The following is a 9774-nucleotide window of genomic DNA, read 5'->3' on the forward strand; positions in this document are numbered from 1 at the left end:
TGATTGTTGAATGATTTATTGATTAGAACAATAAATAGTAAACTTCTTGCACCTTTTAAAGAATTAGAAAAGCAGGAAGGTTTCTGACTCAATGTCCCGCCCGTGCTGAGCTAGTTGGTATCTTAGCCCGGCTCTACAATTGGGCTCAATGACTCAAGAATGGAAAGTGGAAACATTCAGCTAGGATTCCCACTCCTGATCACTGATATGACCCCCCCATACTAGAAAATGGGGGCACACGGCCACCGGATCTGGCCTCAGTTGTGATGCCCCGCACGGTTGTATAGCCTGCTGCTGCTGTCTGTCTAGGCTTACTTGGGTAAGTTACCAGAAAGGAGCTGGTGCCCATGAAATCATATCCAGCACGAGACAGTTCCTTGTGGGGGGGAGAAAACATTGTGGCTAAGTGCCCCCCGCCCCCCCCCCCCCCACCAGCAAAATCACCTTTAAAAAAAATCCATTCTCGGGCTGTGAGTGTTGCTGGCAAGGCTAGCATTTATTGCCCATCCCTAGTTGTCACAATTGAGTGGCCTGCTAAGCCACTTCAGAAGGCAATTAAGAGTCAACCACATTGGTGTGGGACTGAGTCACATATAGGCCCAGACCTATAGGGCCAGTTTCCTTCCTAAAGGACAGCAGTGAACCGTGAGTTTTTATGACAATCCAACAGCTTCATGGTCATTTTTACCTTATTTCAAATTCTCACACATCCATGGTGGGATTTGAACTCGAATTCCCAGGATTATTAGTCGTGGCCTCTGGGTAACTTGTCCAGGCCTCTGGATTACTAGTCCAGTATTTTAACTCGACCTTCTTGTTGAGATTTGTTCTATGTTCATCTGTGTCCGCGTTGAACCAGGCTGTTGCCCCGAGGAGCCTATGCTGTTGCAGTGTTATTCTCCAGTGAATCACTGGGACAAACTGACTGACCATCGCTGTACCTGAGATCATTAGCTGCCAGCAATTTGGATGAGGTGCTAAGATTTTGGACTGCTTTCCAAAGCCCTTCAGTTAGGAGTCACTGGCCACTGAAAGATTAAACTGTGAGCGGTGAGTCGTGCGCGAGTGTTCCCCGACTGGGAGGGAACCCTCATGTCTGGCGATTGTTGCGTGGTGTCCGTTCATCTGTTGTCGCAGTGTCTGCATGGTCTCGCCGATGTACCATGCCTCCGGGGCATCCTTTTTTGCAACGTATGAGGTAGACAACGTTGGCCGAGTCACAGGAGTATGAACCATGTACCTGGTGGGTGGTGTCCTCTCGTGTGCTGGTGGTATCTGTGTCGATGATCTGGCGTCCACGACACCACACAACCCTGCCACAGCAACCTCTGCAAGACATGCCAGATCATCGACACAGATACCACCATCACACGAGAGGACACCACCCACCAGGTACATGGTTCATACTCCTGTGACTCGGCCAACGTTGTCTACCTCATACGTTGCAGGAAAGGATGCCCCAGAGCATGATACATCGGCGAGACCATGCAGACACTGCGACAACGGATGAACAGACACCGCACAACAATCGCCGGACAGGAGGGTTCCCTCCCAGTCGGGGAACACTTCAGCAGTCAAGGACATTCAGGCTCCGATCTTCGGGTAAGCGTTCTCCAAGGCGGCCTTCGAGACACACGACAACACAAAATCGTCGAGCAGAAATTGATAGCCAAGTTCCGTACCCATGAGGACAGCCTCAACTGGGATCTTGGGTTCATGGCACGCTACATGTAACCCCACCAGCAAAAAAAAGTTATCTGTTTTTAATACAACTGGTCATTCTCTGTCTTTCGCTGCCTTTTGGGTGTCTCTCTCTCTCTCTCTGTCTTTGTGTTATGACCGCTTGTGTATTCAGTAGTCTGGGATGTAATATTTCCCTGTCTGAACACAATCCACTCCTTTGATTGCTTTGATTATATCTATGCCGAGGTGTGATAACGGGCATTTGAAAAGATTATCTGTAATCATCAGGCATTGTTCTCTGACTATATATGCTGTGCATTTACGGAATCCTACACTCACCTGACGAAGGAGGAACGCTCCGAAAGCTTGTGATTACAAATAAAGCTGTTGGACTATAACCTGGTGTTGTAAGACTCCTTACATCAATAAATAGCAGTTCCCAAACAATATTTAAAAAAGCAGCAACAGGCCAGCCAGGCCAAAGAAGTAAATGTCGCCAGATTTTACCATTGAGGTGAAATAATAATGGTCTCAGGGCAGTTTCTGGTTCACTTAGGCTGCCATGTATGGTTAGAAAGAATTTTCATTTATACAGCGCCTTTCATGACCTCAGGATGTCCCAAAGCGCTTTACAACTGATGAAGTACTTTTGAAGTGTAGTCACTATTGTAATGTAGGAAACACAGCAGCCGTTTTGCACCCAGCAAGATCCCACAAACAGCAATGTGATAATGACCAGATAATCTGTTTTAGTGATATATTTGAGGGATAAATGGGAGAACTCCCCTAACACTTCTTCAAAATAGTGCCATGGGATCTTTTGTATCCACCTGAGAGGGCAGACAGAGCCTTGGTTTAGCATCTCATCCAAAAGGCAGCACCTCTGACATTGCCATATTCCCTCAATGCTACACTGGAAGGTCAGCCTGGATTATGTGCTTATAGTCTCCAAGTGGGGCTTGAACACATGACCTTCTGACTCAGAGGCGAGAGTGCTACCACTGAGCCACAGCTGACATTTACTTAAGTGGTGTTTGAATTCTCTACCATTTTTAAGTATCACTTGGGATACAACCGGTGTATTATGCAAGAATTGAACTGATTGAAACGTCAAGCATAAAGGTCACTTTTCTTGTGTTTATCAGCAGCCAGGATTGCACATCTTTCACCAACATTAGAAATACTTGCTGAATCTTCAGAGACTGAGGAACAATGCAAACTGTTTGCTTTCATTGTCCAATGTGTCGCTCTGCACTGTGTCCTGTACTGTTAAAGGTTTGAGTGTGAGGTACAGACTGAAGAGTACCTATGCTGTGCTATGGAAGGACATTTGGTTTCAATAGTATAATGAACATAGTGAGTTGTTATGATCAGGAATGCTCTGCCTGAAACGGTGGTGGAAGCAGATTCAATAGTAACTTTCAAAAGGGAATTGGATAAATATTTGAAGGGGAAAATTTGCAGGGCTATGGGGAAAGAGTAGTGGAGTGGGACTAATTGGATAGCTCTTTCAAAGAGCCGGCCCAGGCATGATGGGCTGAATGGCCTCCTTCTGTGCTGTAAGAGTCTATGAAATGTGGAACTGGGCTAAACTTTCTATTCTCTTTGTATTTGTTATTTTTAATCATCGAACTAACTTTATTGTTGTCAAAATTGTTGAAACTTATTTTGTATTAAAATCTATTGATACAGTCTTCAGAAAAAGAACCAAGTTGTACATTTTAGTGTAATGTTAATATTTGTAATGAAAGATCACAGTGGTTTGATTGTCATCCTACAACACCATTTCATTTTGTTCCGTACTGTAGGGGCTCTGAGTACATTGAAGAAATAATGGAGGAGTGTATCTACATCATAATTAAATGAAAAACACTCAAAAATGCTATTTGCATTAATATCCCAGCTTCCTTTAAGGCCTTCCAGATTTGTTAACCCTTCAAATGCCATTGGCACTGGGGAAAACTGCTTTTGAAGATTTTAGCTCAAACCCCAGTGATGTTGTAAAATCCCTTAATTTGAACTGTATGAATACTAAAATATTGGGAGTGTCTATTACTGTAAGTACTAAGATACTGGGAGTATCTTTATAACTCAATACTAAGATATCAGGAGTGCCTTTATTACTGTAAATATTAAGATCAGAAGTATCTTACTGTAAATTCTGAGCTAGTGAGAGCATCTTTAGTACTATAAATGCTAAGATATTGGCAGTGTCTATTACTATAAATACTATGATATCAGGAGTGTTATGACCATAAATGCTAAGATATTGGGAATGTTTATACGGTAATTGCTAAGATATTGAGAGTGTTTATACTGTAATTGCTAAGATATTGGGAGTCTTATGGCAAATACTGCTATCGGAAATGTGTTTATTATTGTAAAAACTGATAGCAGGAGTATATTTATTACTCTAAATAGTAAGATATTGTGAGTATTGCATCACTGTAAACATAGCCCCTCAAACATATTCCACCATTCAATTAGGTCAGTACCTCAACTCCATTTACCCACCTTAGCTCCATACTCCTTGATACCTTAACAAAAATCTATTGATCTCAGTCTTGAAAGTTTCAATTGACCCCCAGCATCCATAGTCTTTTGGGGAAGAGAATTCCAGATTTTCACTACCTTTTGTGTGAAAGATGCTTCCTGATTTCACTCCTGAATGGTCCGGCTCTAAGTTTAAGATTGTGTCCCCTTGTTCTGGATTCCCCCACCAGAGGAAATCGTTTCTCTGTATCTACCCTATCAAATCCATTTATCATTTTAAACACCTCAATTAGATCCCCTCAACCTTCTAAACTCAAGGGAAGAGAAGCCAAATTTATGCAACTGGCCCTTTAAGTCCCAGTATCATTCTGGTGAATCTGCGCTGTACCCACTCCAAGGCCAATATATCCTTCCTGATGTGCAGTGCCCAGAACTGAACTCAAGGTGGGGTCTGACCTTTGTATTCCAGCCCCCTTGAGATAAAGGCCCACATCCCATTAGCCTTTATAATCAGTTTTTGTACTTATGCATTAGCCTTTAGTATTTTATGTACCTGGACACCTAAATCCCTTTGCTCCCCCACAGCTCCTAGTCTCTCACCATTAAGAAAATATTCTGATTTATCTTTCTTGGATCCAAAGTGGATAACCTCACACTTCTCCACATCGAACTCCATTTAGAGTGTCTATTACTGTAAGTAGTAAACGTTTAGAAGTATCATTATCACTGTAAATAATAAAATAGCAGGAATATCTTACTGTAAGTACTAAGATCTTGGGAATATCTTTATTACTGTAATAATGTTATATTTGAAGAAAATATTTTAAAGTATTGCTTCTACTCTTCTCATATGTGTGTATGTGTGTGTTTGTTTGTTGCTGGCAGAGGCTAGAACTTCAGTAAAGACCAAATTCCCAATCTTTCGAATAAGAAAGTGAATTCTGCCAGTCAGCCCTGAATTTCGGTAATAGAATTACAAACCCCTTTTATTCCGCTAATCAGAACTGCTTGTTCCAACCCTCGGAAGACACTCAGCAAGTTTAAAGGTGCCCTCAGCTATAGCTGTTCCATTCCCATGGCAAACCTCATTATTTTCAATAACCAATTTCCAAAAATGGTGTAATTCAGGACAATTAACCTCAGCAATAACAATTCTTCTTAAGCTATTTGGAAAACGAATGGACCAAATAAAATGATATTAATGAGTTCTGCATGCTAACTCTCAACTGTGGTAATGGGAGTTCTGAGCCTGCGGCTAAGAAACTGGTTCCTTGAATTAAGGCTGTCCCTGACCCTATTTCTCAGGTGCCCCCAGTCCACTCGATGCAAGTCCCCCACTGACCTCATGTCCTCTTGCAGTTCCAGCTTGAGTGCTCACAGGTTCCCTCTACCCTACCTTACAGTAGCAGCACCCACAGTTGGCTGTGCCAGAGCAATCTTATCTCCCTCTCCCAGCAAGCATCCCACCCAATGCATTTCCAGGGCTTAACCTCATTCCTGCCCCGCTCACCTCTTCCACTGCCAGCTTTCATAGGAACAGGAAGAGGCCATTCAGCCCCTCGAGACTGTTACATAGGAACAGGGGGAGGCCATTCAGCCCCTCAAACCTTTTCCGCCATTCAATCATGGCTGATCTGTATCTTAACTCCATCTACCCAACTTGCTTCCATAATCCTTAATATCTTTGCCTAACAAAAATTCATCAATCTGTTTTGAAATGTTCAATTGACCCCCCAGTCTCAACAGCTTTTTGGGGGGGAGAGTTCCAGATTTCTTTCCTTTCCCGACACGCAGCAGTTCTCCAACCACCAGCCCGCTCCATATTGCCCTCCAACATGTTTGTTCCCTTGTGAGTGACACCCTCCACATCAACGACCTCATCTTGCGTCGTCTATCGGCAACCTGGGCCTGGCCAAAAATTGGCTCGCGGGCAGCGACTCTTTCACCCTTGCCATAGCCACCTCACCCAACTATACCTTCCACCACAGCCCCCGACCATCCATCCTTCAGCATCAATTCCTCATCTCGCTGAACATCCATATCTCCCTGCCTGCTCCATCCTCAACCTCTGCTCCTGGAAAAAGCCTCCCACTTTCTCTTTCACCAACACGATCTCTAACTCCCAACTTCTTCCCCTGTAGTTCTTCACCTGCCAACACTCCCTTGGTTCCACTTGCCCTTGGTGCATGTCAGCCGTGGCTCAGTGGGTATCACTCTCGCCTCTGAGTAGGAAGGTTGTGTGGTTCAAGTCCGACTCCAGGGACTTGAGCACATAATCCAGGCTGACACTCCTAGTGCAATACCAAGGTAGTGCCGCACTGTTAGAGGTGCCGTCTTTTGGATGAGATGTTAAACCGATGCCCCGTCTGCCGTCTCAGGTAGATATAAAAGATCCCACGGCATTATTTCGAAGAAGAGCAGGGGAGTTCTCCCCGGTGTCCTGGCCAATATTTATCACTCAACCAACATCACTAACACAGATTATCTGGTCATTATCACATTGCTGTTTGTGGGATCTTGCTTTGCGCAAATTGGCTGTCATGTTTTCTATATTACATCAGTGACTACACTTCAAAAAGTACTTCAATGGCTGTAAATCGCTTTGGGACGTCCTGAGATCATGAAAGGCGCTATATAAATGCAAGTCTTTTGTTTGGTTCCAACTTCGACACCCTCATCTCCTCAAGTCCCCTATGGTCTCCCACCCCCATTACAGTCACAGTTCCCATCTCCAGGCCCTCAAACCTGATGTGTGCAGACTCCAGCGCATATGGCATATAACTGCCCTGTTATCTACAGCCAGATCTGGCTGGACCACTTCAATTAATACTGTCTCTCTCCAAGGCCAAATCCTCCATCTGTTCCAGGATTATCTTCTTGGGTCTTCGAGTAGTTTCAATCAGCTGTTCACTCCTTGTTAAAGTGCAATTACCTTAGTGATGAGATTCTGGATGCAACTGCTTACAATTAGAAGAGGCAGTTTGCTAAGTGAAGACTTCAGGCGTTCTGAATCAAGCCTGTTCTAAGAAATATGTTGGTTGGATTCGATTTTTGGTTTTACCGTCCATCGCGTATAGCAGGCAAATTCACACCAATGTACGCAGTGGGGACTGTACTGCAATCGCCCTGGCTGGTAGAGTGAAAAATAATTTATTATATAAATAACCAGGAATAAGAGCTTTACTGGGCGGGGAGAATCAACAAAAGTTATTTGCAGCTTAAGTGAGTTTTGTAAATTGGTGATTAAACAGTATTACAGTTATGTGTGTGAAGACCATGGCTGAGGGTTCCACTTCTGAACTCTCAACCCCACAATTTACCAGCTGTTAAAATGAATGGATGGAAAATCATTCAGTGGTGAGCAGGGGCTGGTGGGCGGCCTTTACCTTTCAAGATCAGTCACGTGTAATATTTTTAAACTTTGTATCAATCGTATGATAAATGGCTTTGTTACATTCGCTGTTGAAGGCCATCTATGAGCAATGCCATGGGAGGTCCAGTTTAAGGACTTTGCTGAGAGGCAGAGAGGGTGAGAGAGAGATGTACTTGCAGAGCGAGGAGTTCTGTCAGTGAGAGCATTCCAGGATGTCTGGAACATACTTTCATTCTGAATCAAGACTGGCCAACTAGGCTGAAAGCACAGAACCACTGAAACAATGAAAGCACAGGAGTAGATCTGGATAAACCATTATCTGCCTGCGACACTGAGACTAAATAAATAGTAAACTAATTTATTTGTAGTTTCCTATGTACAGTTTATAATGCTGCAAATTGTGGTCAAATATACAAACAACGTTACAAACATTTTGCTGTTGTGACAATGAAACCAGGTTCTCTTTATTGGTCATGTTCAGTGCTACGGAACTGCAGGAAGCCAAGCTTGCTGAACTAAGAACATGTCTGTTTTAATCAAATCCAAAAATACAGGCATCTGTGGCTGCAGAGCTGAACAAAGCAGTTTCATAAATAATATCACTGGTTACAGTGCATGCGGCAGCTAAACTAAACACAAATAGTATCTATTGAAAGGGAAGTCAACCTTAACTATTGAGGATCACTCACACTAAGGTATAATGTGCCTCTCCAATGTGTTGCAAGAGCAAGAAAATCAACTATTTTTGTTTAGATAGATTTAACAAAGCAGCGAATTTAATAGATTTAATGGATTTACCAGAGTGATTGCAGGTTACAAGTGAGAGGTCAGATGGTTCATAACTGGAATACTAGAAACCTGGGAGCATTTACTGGGCTGTAATTTAAGCAAAGAGGCTCAAGTAATCTCCTACATGTCTGTAACCATTCCCTGATCCTTTCAATATTTTCTAGGGCCAGATTGTTGGATGTGCCACTATTAGCACAAAGGAGTTATCTGTGGGCATGCAACTAGTTGGAGTTGTCAGGTTGAGTTAATATTCTGGAGTATTGTTAGATTACCATTGTGGTCTGGGGAGAAACCTCACAGGGGTTTTATCCCGGTGGGGGATTTACCCGTGCTGGGTGACTTTGTTAGGAGATTCAATGCGGTTTTTTTGCACCTCTGTGAAGCTGTTTGGGACATTTTTCTATGTAAATGCAAGTCATTGGTGTTTTTGGTTGAGGGGAGCATGTGATATGGAGAATTGTATGTGGCCTGTCGAAGGAATGGGTTTGATAGGCTTTCCTTGTCCCATACTTTCTTGATGTCCTGTGACCCCAGCGATTAGTTTTCTGCTGTAACGGGTGCAGATTGCAGCCAGTAATTCTAAAACAGCAGTGCTGTTTCTCTTGTTTTTTTTTTTGAAGATTAACTGAGGGCAGAGGAGCAGTGGGACATTGCAAAATAGTGAGTGAGATCAACAAAATGGTACCTACAAACCCACTGGGTGCCTGCATTGTGGGTTTCTCAGCCTAACAATTCCAATGGTATTCCAAACAAAAACAGTTAATTGCAAAGACTGTAATTCTCATGACCCCTATTGACCTGAGGCAGGTAATGGGTCATCATTAACTATGCCAGCCATAAGGAGGTCTGTTCCTGAGACTGTTTGTGTGGGTGACCCCCAAAGAAATGGACCTCTTCATTGACTTATTGGTGAGTTAGCAAAGGGCTACACGCAAATAACCACTTTAATAAGAAAATTATGGGGGGGTGGGAGGGGTTCACTCGATCTCTTGCCGTAACTTTGGCGGAAGCTGGTGAAATGGCATAAACAGCTGTTAGCACCGTTTCTATGGGGTTTCAGCCAATCTTTCATAAGAACATAGGAAATAGGAAAAGGAGTAAGCCATACGGCCCCTTGAGCCTGCTCTGCCATTCAGTAAGATCATGGCCAATCTTCTACCTCAACTCCTCTTTCCTTCCCGATCCCCATATCCCTTGATTCTCTTAGTGTCCAAATATCCATCAATCTCAGTCTTGAATATACTCAACGACTGAGCATCCACAGCCCCCTGGGGTAGATAATTCCAAAGATTCACAATTGTCTGAAGAAATTTTTCCTCATGTCAGTCCTAATTGGCCGACCCCTTATCTTGAGTCTATGATCCCTAGTTCTAGACTCTCCAGCCAGGGGAAACAGCCTCTCAGTATCTACCCTGTCAAGCCCTCTAAGAATTTTA

Source organism: Heptranchias perlo, chromosome 5 (assembly GCF_035084215.1).
Source record: "Heptranchias perlo isolate sHepPer1 chromosome 5, sHepPer1.hap1, whole genome shotgun sequence".
NCBI lineage: Eukaryota > Metazoa > Chordata > Chondrichthyes > Hexanchiformes > Hexanchidae > Heptranchias > Heptranchias perlo.